Below are 15,200 nucleotides of genomic sequence, written 5' to 3'. Positions count from 1 at the left end.
CAGAGCTGCTCTGTAAGGCAAGTAAAAGGGTGTGGGCCCTGCAGCACTACCTGTAGTTTGCATTGTGCGTTGGAAGGCACAAAGTAAGCAGACGGGAGAAGTCAGGATAGTGCGCAAGGGCATAGAAGGGAGCAACTCAAGAAAAGAGAAGTGGAAACAGACTGCAAATTAGGCTGGAGAGTGACCTGAGACAAAGAGATCTGAATTATACGAGAGCCGACCAGGTGAAACACAAATTATGCAGTCAAGTGTCCAACATTTGGGGAAACCGCAGGAGTAGCACACCCAGAGTGCAATGGGTGAGCCTTGCCCTGGGAGAAGCACCTTCATGATCATAGTATCTCACCTGGCAGGTAAGTAGGAGCTGGGCTAGAGCTGGGGAGGGTCGCTGCTCGGGCACCCCCCTGTCAAGTGAAGGAAATCAAACTGAGGCAGCACAAGGGAACTCTTGAAAGAAGAACAAGGCTAGAGGAAGATCTGAGACAAAGAAATCTGACTTTTACCAGAGCTGACCAGAGGAAAGCACAAACACAGTCCCTCACTACCACAAATAATGCAGTCCAGTTTCCCACATTTGGGGAAATCACAGGGGTCAGCATACCCAGAATGCAATGAATGAACCTCACCCTGGGAAAACAATCTTCATGACCATGGTATCTCCTATGCAAAATAAGTATGATTTGGGATAGAGCTCGGGAGGGCCGCTGCTCAGGCACATCTCTGTCAAGTAAAGGAGATTCAACTGAGGCAGCACAAGGGAACTCTCATCTGGGGACAACAACTGCAGGGAGAACACATATTTTCAGATGAACATGGGAGGGCAGAGGCTGCCTAATACTGAAGCACCCCCAAACAACAAACCAAATGCAACAACTAGTGCAAGCATTCCTGGGGGAAGGCCTGCAGCAGATGGATTTGCATATGGTGATGTCATCCAAGCAGTGGGTCAAAGTTGGCTTCAACCCTCATCTGCATATGAATAGAGAAGAGGGGCGTGCAGGGCATGGCGGCCTTTTGCGGCGCTTGGATGACCCCTAGTTCGCATTAAACACCTCCACCCTCCTTCGGTGTGGGGCTCATGTTGGCTATGCCCCAGCCCCTGAAGCATTCAAGCTGATTTCTTGCAGCAGCTGGGTACTGTAACAGCTCCAGAGCTGCTCTGTAAGGCAAGTAAAAGGGTGTGGGCCCTGCAGCACTACCTGTAGTTTGCATTGTGCATTGTAAGGCACTAAGTAAGCAGACGGGAGGAGAAGTCAGGATAGTGCACTAGGGTATAGAAGGGAGGGGCTCAAGAAAAAAGAAGTGGAAACAGACAGCAAACTAGGCTGGAGAGAGACCTGAGACAAAGAGATCTGAATTATATGAGAGCTGACCAGGGGAAACACAAATTATGCAGTCAAGTTTCCCACATTTGGAAAAATCGCAGGAGCAGCACACCCAGAGTGCAATGGGTGATCCTTGTCCTGGGAGAAGCAACTTCATGATCATAGTATCTCACCTGGCAGGTAAGTAGGAGTTGGGCTAGAGCTGGGGAGGGTCGCTGCTCGGGCACCCCCCTGTCAAGTGAAGTAGATCCAACTGAGGCAGCACAAGGAAACTCTCGATAGAAGAACAAGGCTAGAGGAAGATCTAAGACAAATAAATCTGACTTTTACCAGAGCTGACCAGAGGAAAGAACAAACACAGTCCCCCACTACCACAAATAATGCAGTCGAGTTTCCCACATTTGTGGAAATCACAGGGGTCAGCAAACCCAGAATGCAATGAATGAACCTCACCCTGGGAGAACAATCTTCATGACCATGGTATCTCCTATGCAAAATAAGTATGATTTGGGATAGGGCTGGGGAGGGCCGCTGCTCAGGCACATCTCTGTCAAGAATTTATAAAGTCTATACATATATATAACCAAATGTCAATATATATATAGAACCCAGTGCTCCTATCAAAACTTATCTATTTCACCAATTTGTTGCTTATTTAATCTTTATACATCTATTAATTTTCACCATATATTATAAAATGGTGCTCCCATAGGTAGTACTGTTCTACTAATAATAAACCAAATTTTAAAGATAATCACACTTGTTATCAAGGGAGCGCAAAAAATAAAATATACAAGCTCTTTATTTTTAAAAAATATATATAGACAGAAGAAACCCACATTCAATAAAATACAATGGAGTCAACATATATAGGCACCACTATCCATATCTAAATGTAATCAGGATCTATTTCATATTGCCCTTGATGACAACGGAATGTTTATTAAAGTGTCCAAAAAATCCTCCTGGATACAGCTGTTGTAATTTAATCATTACTTTCCAATTGTAATTGATACATTAAATTCCTTCTTGTGGATGAACAGCAACAGTTGTAACCAACGCCTCTTATTTACTGCAGTTAAAGTTCATATGTAACTCACGTGAGTAATGAAAGAAAACAGGGGGAGAGCGCTGTGATGGTTGGTGAAACACAGCGGTATGCTACGACCCCCGTTAACCGTGGCTGGATCTTATTGGCACTCGCGGTCGGGATATTTCTTCCTGCCGTGGGTAGAGACCTCCTTTTGCTCGGTCTCAAATTGCTTTTTCCCCTTCACCGCTGTCTTTACATCAGACGTCCGCCGTGATGTAGCTCGTTCATGAACGGGCTTATATCTCAGCAATCAGAGTGTCCGGTAATCACCTTCCTTACGCGTTTCTCCGCTGTTATCCAAGAGCGGTTTCGTCAGAGGATACATCAGCAGCCTAGCAGGCTCTTTTTAAAATGCACCGGACCAATAGTATTACTAATTAGTTGATTGGATACATACATGTACTAATTGGATGCATACATGTAATGACTCACATATGGAACAACTTTCTAATTGCATTTGCACATATAAAGGCATTTCATAATATAAAAATAAGCAACATGGTGATTAAAAATAATAATAAAATAAGCAACAAGGTGGTTTAAAAAATAACAGAAAATATATAATCTATATACAGATTAACCTATAATCTTTCAATCAATACCTCATATCTATAATCACATATACATAATTCAGAGACTCAGCACTAAGGATCCCCATTTACTTATATAAAACCTTTTAGGGTAACATAAATCCAGGCCACTACTAAAGCAGTTCTTGTGGCGCAGGGGAAACATCACCTGCATTCTATGCAGCTAGTCCCATGTTCGAATTCAACCCGCTCAGCTTAACATCAATATTATTTATTTACTTTTAATGGGATCATTCTATCAATTCATTTTTACCTTTAATTTTTGTTAATATTATTTCTATATTTCATTATTTTAACCCCTGGAATAATTACATTGCTGTTTAAACAACAAAAAGAATTGAAGAAAAAATAAATATTAAACAGACAATTTAAGGATTCGAAGATTTAAATATTTAAAGATTTTAAAATTTAAAACAGGGAGGGGGGGGGAGGGAGGGGGGCCTTTTGGGAGAAGGAGGGGAAAATAATAAAAATAGAAAAAAAAATATATATATAGAACCAAGAGAAAGTGTAAAAAGAGGATGGAGGAAGAAATCTGATGTTCATCATTACTAGTGGATTTTACTAAGGAACTTTAAAGAAATACACACAACAGGGTTATACAGTTTCATCCTAAGAGGAAAGCTGTTTCCAAAATAGCTACTTCTAATAATTTTGTTTATTTATTAAACATACAATAAATGGATATTCAATAAATAATATATTAGGTAAATCAATAGATAAAATCTTCAGAGACTGCCAATGTTGTTCAGTTCGATGCTCTCATTCAGACCATCAGGTGTAAGGGTACCCAAAGAAAAAATCCAAAATGCCTCCCTTGTCAAGTAAAGGAGATTCAACTGAGGCAGCACAAGGGAACTCTCATCTGGGGACAACAACTGCAGGGAGAACACATATTTTCAGATGAACATGGGAGGGCAGAAGGCTGCCTAATACTGAAGCACCCCCAAACAACAAACCAAATGCAACAACTAGTACAAGCATTCCTGGGGGAAGGCCTGCAGCAGATGGATTTGCATATGGTGATGTCATCCAAGCAGTGGGTCAAAGTTGGCTTCAACCCTCGTCTGCATATGAAAAGAGAAAAGGGGCGTGCAGGGCATGGCGGCCTTTTGCGGCGCTTGGATGACCCCTAGTTCGCATTAAACACCTCCACCCTACTTCGGTGTGGGGCTCATGTTGGCTATGCCCCAGCCCCTGAAGCATTCAAGCTGATTACTTGCAGCAGCTGGGCACTGTAATAGCTCCAGAGCTGCTCTGTAAGGCAACTAAAAGGGTGTGGGCCCTGCAGCACTACCTGTAGTTCGCATTGTGCGTTGGAAGGCACAAAGTAAGCAGACGGGAGAAGTCAAGATAGTGCGCAAGGGCATAGAAGGGAGTGGCTCAAGAAAAGAGAAGTGTAAACAGACAGCAAACTAGGCTGGAGAGAGACATGAGACAAAGAGATCTGAATTATACGAGAGCCAACCAGGGGAAACACAAATTATGCAGTCAAGTTTCCCACATTTGGGGAAATCGCAGGAGCAGCACACCCAGAGTGCAATTGGTGAGCCTTGCCCTGGGAGAAGCACCTTCATGATCATAGTATCTTACCTAGCAGGTAAGAAGGAGTTGGGCTAGAGCTGGGGAGGGTCGCTGCTCGGGCACCCCCCTGTCAAGTGAAGGAGATCCAACTGTGGCAGCACAAGGGAACTCTCGAAAGAAGAACAAGGCTAGAGGAAGATCTGAGACAAAGAAATCTGACTTTTACCAGAGCTGACCAGAGGAAAGCACAAACACAGTCCCCCACTACCACAAATAATGCTGTCAAGTTTACCACATTTGGGGAAATAACAGGGGTCAGCATACCCAGAATGCAATGAATGAACCTCACCCTGGTAGAACAATCTTCATGACCATGATATCTCCTATGCAAAATAAGTATGATTTGGGATAGGGCTGGGGAGGGCCGCTGCTCAGGCACATCTCTGTCAAGTAAAGGAGATTCAACTGAGGCAGCACAAGGGAACTCTCATCTGGGGACAACAACTGCAGGAGGTACACATATTTTCAGATGAACATGGGAGGGCAGAAGGCTGCCTAATACTGAAGCAACCCCAAACAACAAACCAAATGCAACAACTAGTGCAAGCATTCCTGGGGGAAGGCCTGCAGCAGATGGATTTGCATATGGTGATGTCATCCAAGCAGTGGGTCAAAGTTGGCTTCAACCCTCGTCTGCATATGAAAAGAGAAAATTGGCATGCAGGGCATGGCGGCCTTTTGCGGTGCTTGGATGACCCCTAGTTCGCATTAAACACCTCCACCCTCCTTCGGTGTGGGGCTCATGATGGCTATGCCCCAGCCCCTGAAGCATTCAAGCTGATTTCTTGCAGCAGCTGGGCACTGTAACAGCTCCAGAGCTGCTCTGTAAGGCAAGTAATAGGGTGTGGGCCCTGCAGCACTACCTGTAGTTTGCATTGTGCGTTGGAAGGCACAAAGTAAGCAGACGGGAGGAGAAGTCAGGATAGTGCACAAGGGTATAGAAGGGAGGGGCTCAAGAAAAAAGAAGTGGAAACAGACAGCAAACTAGGCTGGAGAGAGACCTGAGACAAAGAGATCTGAATTATATGAGAGCCGACCAGAGGAAACACAAATTATGCAGTCAAATTTCCCACATTTGGGGAAATCGCAGGGGCAGCACACCCAGAGTGCAATGGGTGAGCCTTGCCCTGGGAGAAGCAACTTCATGATCATAGTATCTCACCTGGCAGGTAAGTAGGAGTTGGGCTAGAGCTGGGGAGGGTCGCTGCTCGGGCACCCCCCTGTCAAGTGAAGGAGATCCAACTGAGGCAGCACAAGGGAACTCTCGAAAGAAGAACAAGGCTAGAGGAAGATCTGAGACAAAGAAATCTGACTTTTACCAGAGCTGACCAGAGGAAAGCACAAACACAGTCCCCCACTACCACAAATAATGCAGTCGAGTTTCCCACATTTGGGGAAATCACAGGGGTCAGCATACCCAGAATGCAATGAATGAACCTAACCCTGGGAGAACAATCTTCATGACCATGGTATCTCCTATGCAAAATAAGTATGATTTGGGATAGGGCTGGGGAGGGCCGCTGCTCAGGCACATCTCTGTCAAGTAAAGGAGATTCAACTGAGGCAGCACAAGGGAACTCTCATCTGGGGACAACAACTGCAGGGAGAACACATATTTTCAGATGAACATGGGAGGGCAGAAGGCTGCCTAATACTGAAGCACCCCCAAACAACAAACCAAATGCAACAACTAGTGCAAGCATTTCTGGGGGAAGGCCTGCCGCAGATGGATTTGCATATGGTGATGTCATCCAAGCAGTGGGTCAAAGTTGACTTCAACCCTTGTCTGCATATCAAAAGAGAAAAGGGGCGTGCAGGGCATGGCGGCCTTTTGCGGCGCTTGGCTGACCCCTAGTTTGCATTAAACACCTCCACCCTCCTTCGGTGTGGGGCTCATGTTGGCTATGCCCCTGCCCCTGAAGCATTTAAGCTGATTTCTTGCAGCAGCTGGGCACTGTAACAGCTCCAGAGCTGCTCTGTAAGGCAAGTAAAAGGGTATGGGCCCTGCAGCACTACCTGTAGTTTGCATTGTGCGTTGGAAGGCACAAAGTAAGCAGACGGGAGAAGTCAGGATAGTGCACAAGGGCATAGAAGGGAGCGGCTCAAGAAAAGAGAAGTGGATCAGACAGCAAACTAGGCTGGAGAGAGACCTGAGACAAAGAGATCTGAATTATACGAGAGCCGACCAGGTGAAACACAAATTATGCAGTCAAGTGTCCCACATTTGGGGAAATCGCAGGAACAGCACACCCAGAGTGCAATGGGTGAGCCTTGCCCTGGGAGAAGCAACTAAGTAGGAGTTGGGCTAGAGCTGGGGAGGGTCGCTGCTCGAGCAGCCCCCTGTCAAGTGAAGGAGATCCAACTGAGGCAGCACAAGGGAACTCTCGAAAGAAGAACAAGGCTAGAGGAAGATCTGAGACAAAGAAATCTGACTTTTACCAGAGCTGACCAGAGGAAAGCACAAACACAGTCCCCCACTACCACAAATAATGCAGTCGAGTTTCCCACATTTGGGGAAATCACAGGGGTCAGCATACCCAGAATGCAATGAATGCACCTAACCCTGGGAGAACACTCTTCATGACCATGGTATCTCCTATGCAAAATAAGTATGATTTGGGATAGGGCTGGGGAGGGCCGCTGCTCAGGCACATCTCTGTCAAGTAAAGGAGATTCAACTGAGGCAGCACAAGGGAACTCTCATCTGGGGACAACAACTGCAGGGAGAACACATATTTTCAGATGAACATGGGAGGGCAGAAGGCTGCCTAAAACTGAAGCACCCCCAAACAACAAACCAAATGCAACAACTAGTGCAAGCATTCCTGGGGGAAGGCCTGCCGCAGATGGATTTGCATATGGTGATGTCATCCAAGCAGTGGGCCAAAGTTGGCTGGAACCCTCATCTGCATATGAAAAGAGAAAAGGGTTATGCAGGGCATGGCGGCCTTTTGCGGCGCTTGGATGACCCCTAGTTCGCATTAAACACCTCCACCCTCCTTCGGTGTGGGGCTCATGTTGGCTATGCCCCAGCCCCTGAAGCATTTAAGCTGATTTCTTGCAGCAGCTGGGCACTGTAACAGCTCCAGAGCTGCTCTGTAAGGCAAGTAAAAGGGTATGGGCCCTGCAGCACTACCTGTAGTTTGCATTGTGCGTTGGAAGGCACAAAGTAAGCAGACGGGAGAAGTCAGGATAGTGCACAAGGGCATAGAAGGGAGCGGCTCAAGAAAAGAGAAGTGGATCAGACAGCAAACTAGGCTGGAGAGAGACCTGAGACAAAGAGATCTGAATTATACGAGAGCCGACCAGGTGAAACACAAATTATGCAGTCAAGTGTCCCACATTTGGGGAAATCGCAGGGACAGCACACCCAGAGTGCAATGGGTGAGCCTTGCCCTGGGAGAAGCAACTAAGTAGGAGTTGGGCTAGAGCTGGGGAGGGTCGCTGCTCGAGCAGCCCCCTGTCAAGTGAAGGAGATCCAACTGAGGCAGCACAAGGGAACTCTCGAAAGAAGAACAAGGCTAGAGGAAGATCTGAGACAAAGAAATCTGACTTTTACCAGAGCTGACCAGAGGAAAGCACAAACACAGTCCCCCACTACCACAAATAATGCAGTCGAGTTTCCCACATTTGGGGAAATCACAGGGGTCAGCATACCCAGAATGCAATGAATGCACCTAACCCTGGGAGAACAATCTTCATGACCATGGTATCTCCTATGCAAAATAAGTATGATTTGGGATAGGGCTGGGGAGGGCCGCTGCTCAGGCACATCTCTGTCAAGTAAAGGAGATTCAACTGAGGCAGCACAAGGGAACTCTCATCTGGGGACAACAACTGCAGGGAGAACACATATTTCAGATGAACATGGGAGGGCAGAAGGCTGCCTAATACTGAAGCACCCCCAAACAACAAACCAAATGCAACAACTAGTGCAAGCATTCCTGGGGGAAGGCCTGCCGCAGATGGATTTGCATATGGTGATGTCATCCAAGCAGTGGGCCAAAGTTGGCTGGAACCCTCATCTGCATATGAAAAGAGAAAAGGGTTATGCAGGGCATGGCGGCCTTTTGCGGCGCTTGGATGACCCCTAGTTCGCATTAAACACCTCCACCCTCCTTCGGTGTGGGGCTCATGTTGGCTATGCCCCAGCCCCTGAAGCATTCAAGCTGATTTCTTGCAGCAGCTGGGCACTGTAACAGCTCCAGAGCTGCTCTGTAAGGCAAGTAAAAAGGTGTGGGCCCTGCAGCACTACCTGTAGTTCGCATTGTGCGTTGGAAGGCACAAAGTAAGCAGACGGGAGAAGTTAGGATAGTGCGCAAGGGCATAGAAGGGAGCGGCTCAAGAAAAGAGAAGTGGAAACAGACAGCAAACTAGGCTGGAGAGAGACCTGAGACAAAGAGATCTGAATTATACGAGAGCCGACCAGGGGAAACACAAATTATGCAGTCAAGTGTCCCACATTTGGGGAAATCGCAGGAGCAGCACACACAGAGTGCAATGGGTGAGCCTTGCCCTGGGAGAAGCACCTTCATAATCATAGTATCTCACCTGGCAGGTAAGTAGGAGTTGGGCTAGAGCTGGGGAGGGTCGCTGCTCGGGTACCCCCCTGTCAAATGAAGGAGATCCAACTGAGGCAGCACAAGGGAACTCTCGAAAAAAGAACAAGGCTAGAGGAAGATCTGAGACAAAGAAATCTGACTTTTACCAGAGCTGACCAGAGGAAAGCACAAACACAGTCCCCCACTACCACAAATAATGCAGTCGAGTTTCCCACATTTGGGGAAATCACAGGGGTCAGCATACCCAGAATGCAATGAATGAACCTCACCCTGGGAGAACAATCTTCATGACCATGGTATCTCCTATGCAAAATAAGTATGATTTGGGATATGGCTGGGGAGGGCCGCTGCTCAGGCACATCTCTGTCAAGTAAAGGAGATTCAACTGAGGCAGCACAAGGGAACTCTCATCTGGGGACAACAACTGCAGGGAGAACACATTTTCAGATGAACATGGGAGGGCAGAAGGCTGCCTAATACTGAAGCACCCCCAAACAAAAAACCAAATGCAACAACTAGTACAAGCATTCCTGGGGGAAGGTCTGCAGAAGACGGATTTGCATACGGTGATGTCATCCAAGCAGTGGGCCAAAGTTGGCTGGAACCCTCATCTGCATATGAAAAGAGAAAAGGGGTATGCAGGGCATGGCGGCCTTTTACGGCGCTTGGATGACCCTTAGTTCGCATTAAACACCCCCACCCTCCTTCGGTGTGGGGCTCATGTTGGCCATGCCCCAGCCCCTGAAGCATTCAAGCTGATTTCTTGCAGCAGCTTGGCACTGTAACAGCTCCAGAGCTGCTCTGTAAGGCAAGTAAAAGGGTGTGGGCCCTGCAGCACTACCTGTAGTTTGCATTGTGCATTGTAAGGTACAAAGTAAGCGGATGGGAGGAGAAGTCAGGATAGTGCACAAGGGTATAGAAGGGAGGGGCTCAAAAAAAAAGAAGTGGAAACAGACAGCAAACTAGGCTGGAGAGAGACCTGAGACAAAGAGATCTGAATTATATGAGAACCGACCAGGGGAAACACAAATTATGCAGTCAAGTTTCCCACATTTGGGGAAATCGCAGGGGCAGCACACCCAGAGTGCAATGGGTGAGCCTTGCCCTGGGAGAAGCAACTTCATGATCATAGTATCTCACCTGGCAGGTAAGTAGGAGTTGGGCTAGAGCTGGGGAGGGTCGCTGCTCGGGCACCCCCCTGTCAAGTGAAGGAGATCCAACTGAGGCAGCACAAGGGAACTCTCGAAAGAAGAACAAGGCTAGAGGAAGATCTGAGACAAAGAAATCTGACTTTTACCAGAGCTGACCAGAGGAAAGCACAAACACAGTCCCCCACTACCACAAATAATGCAGTCGAGTTTCCCACATTTGGGGAAATCACAGGGGTCAGCATACCCAGAATGCAATGAATGAACCTAACCCTGGGAGATCAATCTTCATGACCATGGTATCTCCTATGCAAAATAAGTATGATTTGGGATAGGGCTGGGGAGGGCCGCTGCTCAGGCACATCTCTGTCAAGTAAAGGAGATTCAACTGAGGCAGCACAAGGGAACTCTCATCTGGGGACAACAACTGCAGGGAGAACACATATTTTCAGATGAACATGGGAGGGCAGAAGGCTGCCTAATACTGAAGCACCCCCAAACAACAAACCAAATGCAACAACTAGTGCAAGCATTTCTGGGGGAAGGCCTGCCGCAGATGGATTTGCATATGGTGATGTCATCCAAGCAGTGGGTCAAAGTTGACTTCAACCCTTGTCTGCATATCAAAAGAGAAAAGGGGCGTGCAGGGCATGGCGGCCTTTTGCGGCGCTTGGCTGACCCCTAGTTTGCATTAAACACCTCCACCCTCCTTCGGTGTGGGGCTCATGTTGGCTATGCCCCAGCCCCTGAAGCATTTAAGCTGATTTCTTGCAGCAGCTGGGCACTGTAACAGCTCCAGAGCTGCTCTGTAAGGCAAGTAAAAGGGTATGGGCCCTGCAGCACTACCTGTAGTTTGCATTGTGCGTTGGAAGGCACAAAGTAAGCAGACGGGAGAAGTCAGGATAGTGCACAAGGGCATAGAAGGGAGCGGCTCAAGAAAAGAGAAGTGGAAACAGACAGCAAACTAGGCTGGAGAGAGACCTGAGACAAAGAGATCTGAATTATACGAGAGCCGACCAGGTGAAACACAAATTATGCAGTCAAGTGTCCCACATTTGGGGAAATCGCAGGGGCAGCACACCCAGAGTGCAATGGGTGAGCCTTGCCCTGGGAGAAGCAACTTCATGATCATAGTATCTCACCTGGCAGGTAAGTAGGAGTTGGGCTAGAGCTGGGAAGGGTCGCTGCTCGGGCACCCCCCTGTCAAGAGAAGGAGATCCAACTGAGGCAGCACAAGGGAACTCTCGAAAGAAGAACAAGGCTAGAGGAAGATCTGAAACAAAGAAATCTGACTTTTACCAGAGCTGACCAGAGGAAAGCACAAACACAGGCCCCCACTACCACAAATAATGCAGTCAAGTTTCCCACATTTGGGGAAATCACAGGGGTCAGCATACCCAGAATGCAATGAATGAACCTAACCCTGGGAGAACAATCTTCATGACCATGGTATCTCCTATGCAAAATAAGTATGATTTGGGATAGGGCTGGGGAGGGCCGCTGCTCAGGCACATCTCTGTCAAGTAAAGGAGATTCAACTGAGGCAGCACAAGGGAACTCTCACCTGGGGACAACAACTGCAGGGAAAACACATATTTTCAGATGAACATGGGAGGGCAGAAGGCTGCCTAATACTGAAGCACCCCCAAACAACAAACCAAATGCAACAACTAGTGCAAGCATTCCTGGGGGAAGGCCTGCCGCAGATGGATTTGCATATGGTGATGTCATCCAAGCAGTTGGTCAAAGTTGGCTTCAACCCTCGTCTGCATATGAAAAGAGAAAAGGGGCGTGCATGGCATGGCGGCCTTTTGCGGAGCTTGGCTGACCCCTAGTTTGCATTGAACACCTCCACCCTCCTTCGGTGTGGGGCTCATGTTGGCTATGCCCCAGCCCCTGAAGCATTCAAGCTGATTTCTTGCAGCAGCTGGGCACTGTAACAGCTCCAGAGCTGCTCTGTAAGGCAAGTAAAAGGGTGTGGGCCCTGCAGCACTACCTGTAGTTTGCATTGTGCATTGGAAGGCACAAAGTAAGCAGACGGGAGGAGAAGTCAGGATAGTGCACAAGGGTATAAAAGGGAGGGGCTCAAGAAAAAAGAAGTGGAAACAGACAGCAAACTAGGCTGGAGAGAGACCTGAGACAAAGAGATCTGAATTATACGAGAGCCGACCAGGTGAAACACAAATTATGCAGTCAAGTTTCCCACATTTGGGGAAATCGCAGGAGCAGCACACCCAGAGTGCAATGGGTGAGCCTTGCCCTGGGAGAAGCACCTTCATGATCATAGTATCTCACCTGGCAGGTAAGTAGGAGTTGGGCTAGAGCTGGGGAGGGTCGCTGCTCGGGCACCCCCCTGTCAAGTGAAGGAGATCCAACTGAGGCAGCACAAGGGAACTCTCGAAAGAAAAACAAGGCTAGAGGAAGATCTGAGACAAAGAAATCTGACTTTTACCAGAGCTGACCAGAGGAAAGCACAAACACAGTCCCCCACTACCACAAATAATGCAGTCGAGTTTCCCACATTTGGGGAAATCACAGAGGTCAGCATACCCAGAATGCAATGAATGAACCTCACCCTGGGAGAACAATCTTCATGACCATGGTATCTCCTATGCAAAATAAGTATGATTTGGGATAGGGCTGGGGAGGGCCGCTGCTCAGGCACATCTCTGTCAAGTAAAGGAGATTCAACTGAGGCAGCACAAGGGAACTCTCATCTGGGGACAACAACTGCAGGGAGAACACATATTTTCAGATGAACATGGGAGGGCAGAAGGCTGCCTAATACTGAAGCACCCCCAAACAACAAACCAAATGCAACAACAAGTGCAAGCATTCCTGGGGGAAGGCCTGCAGCAGATGGGTTTGCATATGGTGATGTCATCCAAGCAGTGGGTCAAAGTTGGCTTCAACCCTCGTCTGCATATGAAAAGAGAAAAGGGGCGTGCAGGGCATGGCGGCCTTTTGCGGCGCTTGGCTGACCCCTAGTTTGCATTAAACACCTCCACCCTCCTTCGGTGTGGGGCTCATATTGGCTATGCCCCAGCCCCTGAAGCATTCAAGCTGATTTCTTGCAGTAGCTGGGCACTGTAACAGCTCCAGAGCTGCTCTGTACGGCAAGTAAAAGGGTGTGGGCCCTGCAGCACTACCTGTAGTTTGCATTGTGCATTGGAAGGCACAAAGTAAGCAGACGGGAGAAGTCAGGATCGTGCGCAAGGGCATAGAAGGGAACGGCTCAAGAAAAGAGAAGTGGAAACAGACAGCAAACTAGGCTGGAGAGAGACCTGAGACAAAGAGATCTGAATTATACGAGATCCGACCACGGGAAACACAAATTATGCAGTCAAGTTTCCCACATTTGGGGAAATCGCAGGAGCAGCACACCCAGAGTGCAATGGGTGAGCCTTGCCCTGGGAGAAGCACCTTCATGATCATAGTATCTCACCTGGCAGGTAAGTAGGAGTTGGGCTAGAGCTGGGGAGGGTCGCTGCTCGGGCACCCCCCTGTCAAGTGAAGGAGATCCAACTGAGGCAGCACAAGGGAACTCTCGAAAGAAAAACAAGGCTAGAGGAAGATCTGAGACAAAGAAATCTGACTTTTACCAGAGCTGACCAGAGGAAAGCACAAACACAGTCCCCCACTACCACAAATAATGCAGTCGAGTTTCCCCCATTTGGGGAAATCACAGGAGTCAGCATACCCAGAATGCAATGAATGAACCTCACCCTGGGAGAACAATCTTCATGACCATGGTATCTCCTATGCAAAATAAGTATGATTTGGGATAGGGCTGGGGAGGGCCGCTGCTCAGGCACATCTCTGTCAAGTAAAGGAGATTCAACTGAGGCAGCACAAGGGAACTCTCATCTGGGGACAACAACTGCAGGGAGAACACATCTTTTTTAGATGAACATGGGAGGGCAGAAGGCTGCCTAATACTGAAGCACCCCCAAACTAAAATTCTAGTTTCTCTAATGTCCTAGAGTATGCTGGGGACGCCGTAAGGACCATGGGGATAGACGGGCTCCGCAGGAGACATGGGCACTTTAAGAAAGACTTTAGTTCTGGGTGTGCACTGGCTCCTCCCTCTATGCCCCTCCTCCATACCTCAGTTTGATACTGTGCCCATTTGAAACTGGGTGCTTTTCAGGAGCTCTCCTGAGCTTTCTGACAGAAAGTATTTTGTTAGGTTTTTAATTTTCAGGGAGCACTGCTGGCAACAGACTCCCTGCATCGAGGGACTGAGGGGAGAGAAGCAGCTCTACTCTCTGAGTTGCAAGGTCCTGCTTCTTAGGCTACTGGACACAATTAGCTCCAGAGTGATTGGTACGCAGGATCTCACCCTCGCCGTCCGTCCCAGAGCCGCGCCGCCGTCCCCCTTGCAGATTCAGAAGATAGAAGCCGGGTGAGTATGAGAAGAAAAGAAGACTTCAGAGGCGGCAGAAGAGTTCATGATCTTCACTGAGGTAACGCACAGCACTGCAGCTGTGCACCATTGCTCCCATACACCTCACATACTCCGGTCACTGTAAGGGTGCAGGGCGCAGGGGGGGCGCCCTGGGCAGCAATATAAACCTCTTTTTGGCAAAAATATAACATATATACAGCTGGGCACTGTATATGTATGAGCCCCTGCCAATTTTACAGTTTAAGCGGGACAGAAGCCCGCCGCCGAGGGGGCGGGGCTTCTCCCTCAGCACTCACCAGCGCCATTTTTTCTCCACAGCACCGCTGAGAGGAAGCTGCCCGGACTCTCCCCTGCTTATACCATGGTAGACAAGAGGGTTGAAAAGAGAGGGGGGGCACATAATTCGGCGCAAATGACATACAGCAGCGCTACTGGACAAACATTAAGTTACTGTGTTATTCCTGGGTTATATAGCGCTGGGGTGTGTGCT

General features: G+C 48.2%; 18 non-coding genes and 2 pseudogenes across 18 annotated transcripts; all 20 read right to left on the bottom strand.

The window, feature by feature from the left end:
- Positions 1–198: 198 nt before the first annotated feature.
- On the bottom strand, positions 199–361 carry LOC135033498 (U1 spliceosomal RNA). Its single transcript, XR_010228859.1, has one exon. It is a non-coding gene; the product is annotated as a U1 spliceosomal RNA (small nuclear RNA).
- Positions 362–513: 152 nt separating this feature from the next.
- Positions 514–677, bottom strand: LOC135033527 (U1 spliceosomal RNA). The gene has a single exon (XR_010228887.1). It is a non-coding gene; the product is annotated as a U1 spliceosomal RNA (small nuclear RNA).
- A 694-nt stretch (positions 678–1,371) lies between these two features.
- LOC135033501 (U1 spliceosomal RNA) lies at positions 1,372–1,513 on the bottom strand (annotated as a pseudogene).
- Positions 1,514–1,665: 152 nt separating this feature from the next.
- Positions 1,666–1,829, bottom strand: LOC135033519 (U1 spliceosomal RNA). Its single transcript, XR_010228879.1, has one exon. It is a non-coding gene; the product is annotated as a U1 spliceosomal RNA (small nuclear RNA).
- Positions 1,830–4,453: 2,624 nt separating this feature from the next.
- On the bottom strand, positions 4,454–4,616 carry LOC135033508 (U1 spliceosomal RNA). Its single transcript, XR_010228868.1, has one exon. It is a non-coding gene; the product is annotated as a U1 spliceosomal RNA (small nuclear RNA).
- A 152-nt stretch (positions 4,617–4,768) lies between these two features.
- On the bottom strand, positions 4,769–4,932 carry LOC135033537 (U1 spliceosomal RNA). The gene has a single exon (XR_010228896.1). It is a non-coding gene; the product is annotated as a U1 spliceosomal RNA (small nuclear RNA).
- A 674-nt stretch (positions 4,933–5,606) lies between these two features.
- On the bottom strand, positions 5,607–5,769 carry LOC135033548 (U1 spliceosomal RNA). Its single transcript, XR_010228906.1, has one exon. It is a non-coding gene; the product is annotated as a U1 spliceosomal RNA (small nuclear RNA).
- A 152-nt stretch (positions 5,770–5,921) lies between these two features.
- On the bottom strand, positions 5,922–6,085 carry LOC135033500 (U1 spliceosomal RNA). The gene has a single exon (XR_010228861.1). It is a non-coding gene; the product is annotated as a U1 spliceosomal RNA (small nuclear RNA).
- A 956-nt stretch (positions 6,086–7,041) lies between these two features.
- On the bottom strand, positions 7,042–7,205 carry LOC135033520 (U1 spliceosomal RNA). Its single transcript, XR_010228880.1, has one exon. It is a non-coding gene; the product is annotated as a U1 spliceosomal RNA (small nuclear RNA).
- A 956-nt stretch (positions 7,206–8,161) lies between these two features.
- LOC135033515 (U1 spliceosomal RNA) lies at positions 8,162–8,325 on the bottom strand. Its single transcript, XR_010228875.1, has one exon. It is a non-coding gene; the product is annotated as a U1 spliceosomal RNA (small nuclear RNA).
- Positions 8,326–8,995: 670 nt separating this feature from the next.
- LOC135033495 (U1 spliceosomal RNA) lies at positions 8,996–9,158 on the bottom strand. Its single transcript, XR_010228856.1, has one exon. It is a non-coding gene; the product is annotated as a U1 spliceosomal RNA (small nuclear RNA).
- Positions 9,159–9,310: 152 nt separating this feature from the next.
- On the bottom strand, positions 9,311–9,474 carry LOC135033551 (U1 spliceosomal RNA). Its single transcript, XR_010228909.1, has one exon. It is a non-coding gene; the product is annotated as a U1 spliceosomal RNA (small nuclear RNA).
- A 672-nt stretch (positions 9,475–10,146) lies between these two features.
- Positions 10,147–10,309, bottom strand: LOC135033544 (U1 spliceosomal RNA). Its single transcript, XR_010228902.1, has one exon. It is a non-coding gene; the product is annotated as a U1 spliceosomal RNA (small nuclear RNA).
- A 152-nt stretch (positions 10,310–10,461) lies between these two features.
- Positions 10,462–10,625, bottom strand: LOC135033517 (U1 spliceosomal RNA). Its single transcript, XR_010228877.1, has one exon. It is a non-coding gene; the product is annotated as a U1 spliceosomal RNA (small nuclear RNA).
- Positions 10,626–11,296: 671 nt separating this feature from the next.
- Positions 11,297–11,459, bottom strand: LOC135033550 (U1 spliceosomal RNA). Its single transcript, XR_010228908.1, has one exon. It is a non-coding gene; the product is annotated as a U1 spliceosomal RNA (small nuclear RNA).
- Positions 11,460–11,611: 152 nt separating this feature from the next.
- Positions 11,612–11,775, bottom strand: LOC135033521 (U1 spliceosomal RNA). Its single transcript, XR_010228881.1, has one exon. It is a non-coding gene; the product is annotated as a U1 spliceosomal RNA (small nuclear RNA).
- Positions 11,776–12,449: 674 nt separating this feature from the next.
- Positions 12,450–12,612, bottom strand: LOC135033543 (U1 spliceosomal RNA). Its single transcript, XR_010228901.1, has one exon. It is a non-coding gene; the product is annotated as a U1 spliceosomal RNA (small nuclear RNA).
- A 152-nt stretch (positions 12,613–12,764) lies between these two features.
- LOC135033510 (U1 spliceosomal RNA) lies at positions 12,765–12,928 on the bottom strand. Its single transcript, XR_010228870.1, has one exon. It is a non-coding gene; the product is annotated as a U1 spliceosomal RNA (small nuclear RNA).
- A 682-nt stretch (positions 12,929–13,610) lies between these two features.
- On the bottom strand, positions 13,611–13,762 carry LOC135033542 (U1 spliceosomal RNA; annotated as a pseudogene).
- Positions 13,763–13,914: 152 nt separating this feature from the next.
- LOC135033516 (U1 spliceosomal RNA) lies at positions 13,915–14,078 on the bottom strand. The gene has a single exon (XR_010228876.1). It is a non-coding gene; the product is annotated as a U1 spliceosomal RNA (small nuclear RNA).
- Positions 14,079–15,200: the final 1,122 nt, after the last annotated feature.

The sequence above is a fragment of the Pseudophryne corroboree genome, unplaced genomic scaffold (genome assembly GCF_028390025.1).
Source record: "Pseudophryne corroboree isolate aPseCor3 unplaced genomic scaffold, aPseCor3.hap2 scaffold_572, whole genome shotgun sequence".
In the NCBI taxonomy this organism is placed as follows: domain Eukaryota; kingdom Metazoa; phylum Chordata; class Amphibia; order Anura; family Myobatrachidae; genus Pseudophryne; species Pseudophryne corroboree.
The sequence above is the reverse complement of the archived record's forward strand: the minus strand, read 5'-3'. Positions and strand labels throughout refer to the sequence as shown.